This window comes from Hypomesus nipponensis, chromosome 11, assembly GCF_054491055.1.
Source record: "Hypomesus nipponensis isolate SF chromosome 11, ASM5449105v1, whole genome shotgun sequence".
In the NCBI taxonomy this organism is placed as follows: Eukaryota; Metazoa; Chordata; class Actinopteri; order Osmeriformes; family Osmeridae; genus Hypomesus; species Hypomesus nipponensis.
This window is the reverse complement of record NC_140371.1, coordinates 16,680,277-16,692,563: the sequence shown is the minus strand read 5'-3', so window position 1 is coordinate 16,692,563 and position 12,287 is coordinate 16,680,277.

Here is a 12,287-nt window from a genome sequence, read left to right as displayed (position 1 = left end):
ATTTTTGCACTGTAATCATGGAGGTGTGAGTGCAAACCTGTCTATTTCAACCACAATCTGACTTTGGGATATGGATAAAGACTGATTTTAGGCTTTCTCAGTAGATGTAGGGTAACATTACATTGGTTCATGAAAGGTATACTTACACTAGGTTTTATGTTTATTGGTTAAAGGTAACGGATGATGCATAGAAGTTGTCTGTAGATGACACGATATAGGGAATTTAGAATAGTAATAAAAGTCAAAGCATCCTACATGTCAATTAAAGAAAACGAAGGTTTGCTATGGAATTTGAATCAAACACTTATTGAGTTGATCATTGTCCTTACATTAACCACTGAAGTGTTTTAACGAGCCATGCGAAATAATACTGGAGGATCAGTTGCACTGGATGAGGCATCTTTATCCAGTTATTAGGGTAATGTAATGGAGTCTTCTAATCTAAACTAACCAAACCCATTCACCATAGGGGGCACAATAGTCAGACAACACGTTATTCCTACACAAAGCAGACTTTTCCACCAATAGTATGGGATACTATGAGGCTTGGGGCCTGTTCAAACAAGTCCTTCACAGTATCTCCCCATAAAATGATTTTCTCCCTTCTTTCTGTCTCCCCCATCCTCTCAAACTCTCACTCCAACAAGCGCTCTGCTGGCAGGGCATATTCTACGCTCCTTAATACCAAATTAAACCCCAACTCTTTTATTTTAAATGAGAAAAGGCAAAGGAGAGTGCTGACAATCTCGATTGTGCCCAAGAGAAGGAGGGGGAAAAAGAGGAGAAAAATTAAACGGTATTAAAAAATATAGAACATTACATTAATACCATCCGCCACAATTGGTGCTAATTGGCAGATAATCCAGGGGCCCTTGGACGCCTAATGCGAGGCTGACTACAGTAGTGAGCTGGGCCCTTGTCCTCCTCCACCCACACAGTCCTCGGAGCAGCAGGGCCTGGGTCAGGCTGTGGTGGAGGGGGAGGGATTAGTCCTGGCATTGTTGGCACTTTCTGTTGGAACATGACCTTGAAGAGAGTTTTGTTCACCCCACTTCCCAATTTTTCATCACCATAAACTTTAATGGGAGCATAGTAACATGATTTAGAGAGCCAATCCACACACAGGAAATGTATCAACCCAAAATGTTAATTCCCAAATGGTCTCTCAGGGTTGACATGGAACACCATTCTATTATTTTAACATGTGAATAATGCTGTTTCACTGATATTTTAATATATGAATATATGTTAAATAATATACAAATGTTATATAACATACCAATTTTTGTATATACTTTCTTGCACTAACAGTGGATGTGAAGAATAGGTATTCTGCAAAAATATTCTTAATTCAAGAATAAATAGGACGTAGTAATACTGTAGTTTCCATACAGTGCATGTGATTAATGTGTTAATTTACTAGAAGGTTTTCGCAATAATTTAATGATATAATACTGTGGGAAGACCATTATGAGGATGTGTTTAAAAAACGTTCCGATAACATTTTTTCAAATCCCTTAATTGGGAGTCAATGTGGACTCCAGTGGGGACAAAGAAAATTGAGAGATCTTGGGACCTCAAAGAAATTCTTAAAGGGAACGTCTACACCTGTATGCTGAGGCAGTTTTCCAGTGGTTTGAGTTCCCTCTCAGGCAAGTCCTTGGCTGTGAAACTTCCCATGTTAAGAGCACAACCTATTAAGACACGTAAGAAAGAGATGTTTTTCGGCACTGCGTTTGATGAAATCCATTTGCATGAAAAAAGGTCTGAGCAAAACTGTAACTTGTGAACTGATCAAAAGGGTAAGGCTCTCTTGAAACCGCCAGGCTTTTCCCCCTTTGACACGAAAGAGACTCTCTTGAGGCGCCCTCGCGGCGGTGGCCTTGGAGGTTAGGAAAACGTAGCCCCTTACGATGCACAGGACTGCTCTCTGGACAACACTTGAGCCGGTTCCCGCAGACCAAAGCCGCTCTCTGTCAGGGCTATCAGTGTCTCAGCAGCCTTCACTAGCATTCCATGAGAGTGTGTTCACACTGTACTTTGGGGCTTTGTGTGTGTGTGTGCATGTGCTTATGGTCCCAAATCAACTTTTCACTATGATTTTCTCGATTTAATTCAACGTGATGGCCATCTTGAATTTTAAAGCTGTTTAAAATTCATCATTTTGAACTTGAAGTAGACTGCTTTACTTTTGTTCTCCACCTTCAAGTCTAACATCAATTTTATTTCCTATCCCTCAACAATGTTAAGAATGACATCAGAACATTGCATGACATTTTTTATGTTTTGAAACACAAGAATGTACTTAATAAATAAGGGTTTCCTTTAGGTCATCAATACACCCCTGTGTGCTGAGCCACAATCAACTCCTGGAAAGAGCTTCAAAGTAAAAAGAGAATGACTTGTTATTCTTTTTAGGTCCATCTAAAATGTTTTGACTAGACCTTGTTTTGCTAGAGAGAGAATTGAGGAACTGCTTAATTTTCATGAGACTGAAAATGTCCTCTCGATGTGCTCCCATGCCCACTGTGCAGCTAAAACACGTCGCTTCCAATAGTTGTATGTAGGATAGCCATGGAGATATCCACAAATTGTGGGGCAGAGACGCTCTCTCTCTCTCTATGTCTCTCTCTTTCACTCTCTCTCTCTCTGTGTCAGCTCACTCAGCTGGTTTCACTTAGAGAACATGGAGAGAGGGGGGTCAGGGGGTCACACCATGACCTCATCAAATTAGCCTCAACCGAGGGAGGTGTTTAGCACGAGTTAAAACAAGTAATCTGAAGGGCATTAAATGCAAATGCAACGACCATATGCCCACTTCAAACACGGACAGCTCCCAGCCACCCCCCCTCTTTCCTTCTCACATATTCACAGCGGTACCATTCACATGTCTCACAGAGTGGGGGGGCTGTTAAAGATGACAATGGGTTTCTGTCATGCTGTCCAGGTGTGAAACATTTTCAGCAAGTCTAAAAAGCTGTTTGATATCTGTTAAAAGAATGAAATTAAATATCTGAGCCTGATTCACCTGAGAGTACTGTAGATATCTCTTACACACATATATGTATGTACGTATTTATTTTCATGGTGACCATAAACTTGTAGGGAAGGAGAGTTATAGAAAGAGAGGGGGATACAGAGAATTTTTATTCTGCAATCCAAAAAAAAGAAAGAAAATGTTTGAGAAAGAGTTTTGCCATGCTACATAAATGCTAAGCTCCTGTTAGCGTGAGTGAGGCCTGGTCAGGTTGTGAAGATTATGGGCAGACTGATTGTGCCCCCTCAGGCTGTGACCAGGCAAGGAACATATGGCAGCTCCTATGTGCTAATAAGCACCTGTGGAGAGGGAAAGAGGGAGCAAAGAAAGCCCCGCTGGGCTCTACAACCATGCCACCTGCACAGACCTCTGCAGTGCTTCTGACTCACTCAGCCTGGTCTCAGTCTGGTTCTGCAGCGCATGGCAAAAAAACAACTCTACACTCTTATATATATGAATACAGATGCTGAATACTAGGTAGACTGCAACTACACAATGACTGTGATTTAAAACTTTAATGTACTAAATTTGATGATTGGAAAACAAACCAAAAAGCTAACAAGAAAACATGTTTCAAACCTGTGGATGACTAGTATACCTCACAATACAAATATACTATATTCAAGGCATCCCGTGAACCATAATGAAATGGATGAAAGTCCCACTTGTTTATAGTTAATAGTTAGTTCGTGCGCTGAGCAGGTTTTCAGAGGTCTTCGTCTCCATTCAAAACGTCTCCCAGCTGCTGATGAGGAATGTGAGAGCTAAAAGAAGACATTGTGGGAGACCTCTCTCCTGTCAATCAAAAAGTTGCAATAAATTTGTTTAAGCTGTGAAAGCATTTTGAAGAAAAGTAACAAAGTACTTCATGTGTGCCTTTTGAATACCTATGTTCCCTGACAGCTCTTTCAATCAGACAAATTTCTCTTGACATTAAGGTGAAACAGCAATTGGATTATGTTTTTGACAGGAAACAATGATATCATAAGTACATTTCCAAATATACCCTGGATTGATACTTTAAACACTGATATACCTTTCTTAAGACCAAATTTAAAAAACACCTTATTGCATTGAGCACCATAGAAATGTATTGTTTATACAAAGAGTACTCAATCAAACAAAATGGCTAGCACAAATGAGAACTCCTTCAAATGGTCTGTTTGTCAATGACAGCAGTGTAACTAAGGAACATATGTGAGCATGTGTGAGAGACGTGCAAATACCTAAATGTCTAACTTAAAGAATGGGACATTGGTCTGCTCAGTTTATTAAGCTCGCTCGAAATAGTTCGCTGTTCAGAGTGAATTGTAAACCACATTAGAACCTTGCCCCATTATATAAAAATTCTGCCCTGTAATCTTTGAGATCTGCTTAGAGCCATGAATGATGTCCTGGGACATTTTTCAATTGAGAAACGAAGAACAATAATCAACCTTTGATAATTTATGAGATTTCATTCATAGACATCTGGCTCCCATACATAAGAAAATATTTTGGATACCACTTCGACAGACAGTGCACTTACAGGACTATTGACTGTCGTGCTGTATTGTAGCAAGATGTGCCAAAATAAAAAACTGCCAGACATTAATTATAGACTTAAATATGTGGAATCATGGTTAACTAATAATACACAATCAATAAATATACTTATGGATATTGAAAAGCTTTGTAATGTTGTATAGAGGCCAGTTAACTTATAGCGGAATGTTGCCATGGCTTGTTATGGTTCTTCAGAATAGGTTGTATCAATGAATAACAGTTTCATTTATATGAGTATGCTTGCATCATATAGCATTGCAATGTTTAATGTTGTATCAAGTTCACTTTGTGGATATTTTAAAATGAATAGTGTTGTTTAAATGAAGATACTGATTTGGATTTCATTAAGAGGCTGAAACTACTGCATATGTTGAAATAAATGAAGTAAGTGCTTATTAATTTTCAAAGTCAGGTCAAATTAATTGATTTGAATCCTAATTTAAATTGCTCTGTTAATGTAAAATAACACATCAAATAAAGTCCATCCCTAACTATTTCAAAAATTATTGCTTCTGTCAGCACAATAATGTGCTGTTCCATATATATATATATATATATATATATATATATATTTAAAGGGATTCTCCGAACTTTGATAGTATATCAAAGTTTCCTCACACCAGAAAGAAGATTCATTAGAATTAATTGCAATTATACTTACAAAATGAAAGTAATCTACATAATAAGTAAATCATATGTTCTACTTTTTCATTGCTTGTATGGCCTTAGTTGTTCGCACAAGGCCTAACACAGAATGTAAGAAAAAAGGACCATACACTTAGTAGTTTATCTCCCAATTTTCAGAATTCGTTTTTCACATTAATTTCTCTTTTTGCCTTTTTCCTTATAACTACAAGACTTTGTAAGACTACTTTCAATTCAACTCTGCTGAACTCTGTTCAACACTGAGTCAACACGTTTGTTTAGTAGTTTGCTTAGTGTGCTGACCAATTTTTGACAAAAATTGAATTCTAAAACTTATTTCTTCCTTAGTTTGCATTAATTGTCAACAACTGATCTTGTGTTTATTTACATCTATTCATGGCAGAATCACATATTCAAATGAGCCTATAGTTGAAAAGCAACAGATGGCACACCCTACAGGGCCTGTACAAACAACGACTTGGTTGTAAACACCTGTAACATAGATATAATGGAATTCTTTAGTACTAAGTCGGTTAGAAGCAGTACATTATACTACATTATATATAGTTGAGCAAAGCAACATCATACTGACTTTGATTTCCTTCAAACTTTTTTCACACAGTTCAGAGTTAGATATATAATAGTGATAGTACTATGAATTGTTGTCTTACATTTCAACTCTGTCCCTGAACTTTGACAACTGAACTTGCGTAGAGAAATTCTTAGAGAACTGAAGACCAAATGTTATCACTTAGACGAAATACATTCATCAAGACCCATAGATGCCATTGATTTAGCTAAATAATGTTTACATCTGTGTGAAAAGCAATCTAGTTAGCCTATAGTAGTAGTAGTTATTAGTGTGGCATGTCTGCCGAGGTTTTCAAATGAAACCTGCAGGTCCCCAATCCTCATCTAAGACCCTGTCCTCAACGTGGGGCTTTTGCCCCCTTCAAGGAGCTGAAGTCTTTGATATTGAGTACATGTTTTAGATGAGTGTTCCCCCTTCTCCATCCTCCAATCAATAGCTTCAAATATAAAGGATCCGGATCAGCTCTTTGAGCGAAGGAAGCATTGCAAGAGCATGAGATCAACCCATGGTTTAGTCTGCCTTGTACAGAAAAGTGTTCCTCTCCAACTCTTGCCCCGCATTCAATACAGATTGGCTGCTACAAGGAACACCATTCTGATTAAGTGGTGCCCCTTTCACGTGTGCAACAAGTGACAAAAGAGGAGATTGGGCAACTAACCTGCTGTTTAGATAAATAAAGCTACTCTATCAGCTCTCATAATTGCTAACCCCCTCTCTCCTAGCCCCATTGTCCACTGGCGAGTGCTGCTTGGCCTCCTCAGATCCTCCTAATTGCTGACAGATTTGATTTCTCAGTGACGGCAGGAGCTCTGTTCGTGGCCTTTACATCGAGTAATTGCTTTCTCCCCCTCACTCACCCCCACCCCTTTCCTCATCGTCGTCGTCTTCTCCAGAAACGGAATTTCCCTTTCCCGCTTTAACCTCTTTAATGGTTTCCTTCTATGTTAATAAATTCCCACCGTTTAAATCATATTTAGAGATGTTTTGAATAACTGATTCCAATTACCCAGTGCCCAAACTCTGAGAGTGGCCAACCGAGCAGGCAAACCCTGGCTCAAACTTTTGGGGATTGAGTGTGGAGTGGAAGTAAGGAGTGAAACAATAAAAAAACTATACTTACTTCATAAATGTCCACTCCAGTCAGGTTTTTCTTCATACCAGATTAGTATAGCCACAGTCCAGTAAATTTGTGGCCAATAGAGGAGTAATCCCATGGTACTTAAATGCAGTCATGTTAACTGTACACTAACACAATGACGCTGAATCTGTTAATTAAACTATACATAATCAAATTAAACAACTGCTGATTATTAATGTTATGGGAACTATACAGCGTGGCGAAACTAATCGAATACACTTTTTCTTTTTCACTGGAAAAGTTGCTACTTGTGAAAAGTAATTTTCAGAAACAATTTGTGATGTTCACAAAAATCTAAATGGCAATAATTACGTATTTTCTTTACAGCAACACTGTACTCTGGCCTAAGGATTGATGTTACCCCATAGGATAACTAGAGGGCTCACTCAAAATGTGCTGGAGCCCAAGTGAGCCCTCACAATAACTCTTGCAACATTCAGATGGCTGAGCGGTGAGGGAGTCGGGCTAGTAATCAGAAGGTTGCCGGTTCGATTTCCCGCAATGCTAAATGATGTTGTGTCCTTGGGCAAGGCACTTCAGCCTACTTGCCTCGGGGGGAATGTCCCTGTACTAACTGTAAGTCGCTCTGGATAAGAGCGTCTGCTAAATGACTAAATGTAAATGTAAAATGTAAAACATTAAAAAGCTAATTATCCACAGGAACAAAAGTGCACTTTATTTTCACTTAACACAATTAGTCATAAACTGCATTTAAGTTCTAAATGTAAGCAGGCTCCCATTCTCTGCCAATTATTCATAGTTTCATATTCATATCACATTCAGAGTTTCAAAGCAAACATATTTCCAGTGCTGGTGTCTGTGTTAATCATCCCACCCACGCATTTCATGGATTAGACATCCACATAGCATGCAATGTGAGCTGGTGCTGCTTTGCCAACTACACACAGTGATTTTTGTTCTACACAAGAACATAACTCTATTCCATGGCTTGTGAGCATGTGGATGCACTATATATTCAGAGGGCAAAATGTCTATGATGCCTAATCCACTCGACATGTGGGTGTGACAATTAAGTATTCCTTAAATGATTAGCAAAATACAGAAATATGTAATCCTTCTTTGCATTGATTTTCTTTGAACTGCTCTTACCTCTTACCAGGGCACACGATAAGCATCAAATTGGGCTTTCTGTTGGAACATTTGCATATTACAGGCATGACCCTTATTTTCTCGTGACTTCTTTCAAGTGTTTGGCTGCAGTATTAAACCAATTTATAATTGAATAATATGGGTTCCATTTACTTTAGTATAGAATATTCCCATACAAAGTAAAAAAACTAACAAACACTTGATTATTATTTATTGATTCATTTTAATTTGCATTCCTGGTGCAAAGATTAAATCAAAATGTAGTCAAGAAGAAGAGAAGATGAGGAGGTCCTGTCTTCCATTCAGTGGGCTGGGCTTTTCTACTTGTTATTGTGATGAACACAGCACAGCACTGTATATAGGAACATAAGACAATTCTTGCCACACAAACACAAACTTTCCACTGCAAGCATGACATTTTATCTGCATACATCTGCAATAAATTACTGAGGTAAGGCTATTGTCTTAAATCTGGGTTAGTTCATGCTTAGAGAATTAGGTCTTTCTTTGTCTGCATTTTGTTTATGTGTGCCACAATTAATGTCCAATTGGTTAGTCATAGTTTGACAGTTTGGTGTGGTGTATGTGATTGTGCATGCATTTGTATTTATGTCTGCATGTGTTTTTGTGCATGAATACAGTGGTATATAGGAGGGGTACAAAGACCACATGTCACAAAAGGTCATGAGCCTCAAATTGTCCATCAAAGATGTCTGCTCTGCTTAATGTCATCTGGGTAACCTTTTGTGGTGGATACACTGAAATATCAAACCCTATTTCTACATTTCCTCAGCAAGACTACCATGATAGAATGTGCCCTTTGTGCTTGACATGATAATGGCACAAAGACCAAGTTTGGTGAGAGACTTTAGTTTAATCAGTGTTTCATCAACTTACAGTAGCTCTTTACAGTGACACACTCTTGGTTGTTTTTGAGTTTTTTAATTAAAATAATGGTTCACCCATATAAATATTCTGTAAGTAACAGTGGAATAATCCACCTGCCATTGCTATAGGAGAACATTACCAGTGAAGTTAAAAAGTACAGAGTCAACATGGTGACCTGATCACAGCATCTGGAAAATAGATTCCGTTGCAATATGGTCATGCAAAGAAATACTCGGTGTAGTTTTTGGAGGGCCACTGATGTGTCCCAGAGAGAGAGCAAGAGTGATAGTGACAGAGCAGTAGAGCCTTGTCTCTTTGACCCTCTCAACCAACTGCTCCTGGGACAGATGACCATATCCCTCATGTACTGTACAGTGGACCAGAGACATTTATGATGACTGCAAACAGTTCATACAGAACCATCTCTCTCTCTTTCTCTACCTCTTTCACTCGTTCTCTCTACACCTTATTACAGGTCAAAAGATAGATCAGATTCAATAGCAAATCCTTAAAATAGGTAGGAAATCAATCCATACATCAAATAGAAAATAATCCTAGTCCGAGTTACAAGATATTCATAATCCACTGTGCAAATCATGGTGTAAGATAGGATACATGTTAATTTATCCATGACATTATCTGCTAAGTAGAATTTAACCTTCCAGGTTGTGAAGACTTGCAGAATCCCATGGCCTTTAGCAGAGTGCACACAAAGGTCATCCATTTGGTAAAGCTGCACCAACAGATAGGATAATATTATCTTACAGTATCATATACAATAGCCAAAACTTTGACCTTACACACATTATATGGCTAGATAGTGCTTCATACTCAAATATCAACCTTTTTGCATCAATTGTTAGACAAATTTCTCGATTAAAGTACCTGTCTCTGTCTGTCTTTCACAAACTTTCCCTTTCTTTCCTGTTGCCTTTAACCCACAGAAACCACAGCTTGTATTTACACTATTTACAGCAAAAGAAGAATTCAGTTGAACAAAAGCTATTTGTGCCAAATGTTATGCAAATGAAAAGATAGGCTGTTTCTAGCAACATGTGCAATCTGAGCTTCTGAGTGGGCCGTTGATCCTTGTAGTGACTGGTAAAACAGCAAGTTGATTCATTTCTGCTTACAGCTTTACAGATGGAGAGACGTAATGATACATCCCACTCTTTATATGTTTATGCCAAGGTATTTGTCTTGTTTAAATTGTAAAACAAATATTTCATTTGATAAAATTTGCTTCTAACACAGCTTTATCATACACCTCGTATGTAAATGTAGTATTCTTCCATACAACACTTGATATGCAAATGTAAAGAATATGTATAGTCAGACCATGTAAGATAAAACTGATGAAACTATGTTGATTTATTTTTTTAAATTTATTTGAATCTGATTTGTTTAGATTTGTTTGTGGTTTCACACATCAAATTCAACCATTGTTTTGTATTTAGTAGAATGACAATTAAAATGGAGAATTGTGGAATTAACTTTTAATTATCCTAAACTTACAAGGTTGTTTTTCTTACAAAGATATAGTAGTAAACTGGCTGGTATAGAAAATCACAAACAGGACACAATTTTTTTCCGGCACCCTCTACCTACAATATATTTCATAGTAACCAAAACTCTGTAATACCCTCTGCAAAATATTCAAAAATTACAGTTTTTTAGTTCTCCTCCAACACATTCTTGTCATTAGCATGTCTCTGAACTCCACACCTTCCCTACCTCCTCAGTACTGTATTGATGGATAATTTCATCCAATGAAGAGCTATTAAAGACCGCAGGGCACACACATGTGGGCCAAGCTTCCTTTAGGCCTCTGCAGATTTGATTTAAACTTTAGCAGGAAGGACACCTGTTCTCTTGCCCCCAATAGACATGACCTCAGAGCACTGATGTCAATCTCCAAGCATTGTGGCTGCTTAACACATGGCCGACTAAACTTGAGACATTTTGAACCAGGCCAAGCAAGATGCATGATACATTATTACAGGTCACCATATATTGTATCAATAGAATGAAATTATTCTGTAAACCCTTATAAGAACACTGTAACAAGATACAGTATACTGTGTAGCCATGCAGCAGGGATTTCCAATAGTTGTACTGTAGTCTGCATTCCTGTTAGACAATTGTACAGTGACTGCTGATATTACAAATCATGTAAATGTAACCACTGAAATTACTGCTGCATACAATTTTGAGAAGTAGGTGTATCTCATTCCTAGTAATTGCACGCATTTTTCTCCATAATTGCATGCATTGGTCATGGCATTTGTAGAACCAGCTGTGTTAATTACTGTAATCTATCAAATGTGTTGTCCATTAATGCATATGATAGCTATATAAATGTATTGGATGGAACTTGGCAAAATATTCTGAATGCATTGTCATGCTGCATTTAAATATTATTATATTCACATTTTGAGATGTTTCAATGTAATCAATTTGAAGTTGTTTGGAAGAGCTGCCATTTTAAATGTGAAACACAAATAATAACAAACAGCAAGCTACACAAGCATCTTCTCTCATGGGTTGAAACAATTAAATTGTATCCAAATTGCCTTTGAATCTACTGCTCTTAAATCTTGGTACCTTGATTCACCTTTTACTGTATCTAATAAAATATAACTTTAACTAAACAGTACATTGCATAAAAACATATAAACATTGGGTTAAAACAGGACCTTTGGGAGCCACCAGGTTGACACGTAACCCTGGCTTAGCAACTCTTTTAGCTCTCTTCGTCACGCGCCAGTCGCACATCTGCACCTCTATATATCAAACCTGTGCACAAAAACATTCCAGGGAGTAAAGCGAGGGTGATTTGTGTGTCTTTCTCCTTTTTTTATTAAATTTCATCTGTGATCTAAATGTTCGCTCAGCTAAAAGCGGGGCCTTTTAAATCAATCATCCATCCAAAACATAGACCTGCACCACATTAAAAGCAACGATTTCCCCTCTCCCCACCATGCTTCATGCTCTGTTCATATATTTTCTGTTGCCCCCAACAGATGGACAATCTTGCAGCCAGAGATTTTTAAAAGTGTTTAATAAATGTAATACAACCTGTATAGTGTTGAAGAAAAGACCCTAAACCAAAACCATCTGCCTGACCGCGGAGAGAGACCCTGAGTGGATGACGGCCGTTAAAGGGGATGTCTAATATGGCTCAACATGTGGACCTGACTGCCATGCAATACAAGTTCTCTTTACATGTTGGACAGTTTATGTCCCTCAATGTTGTTCCCCTGGAAAGTGAACTGAGGCCATACGTTACAGCTACTAATTTATGACCTGATGTTTTATATACACTGGTGTGT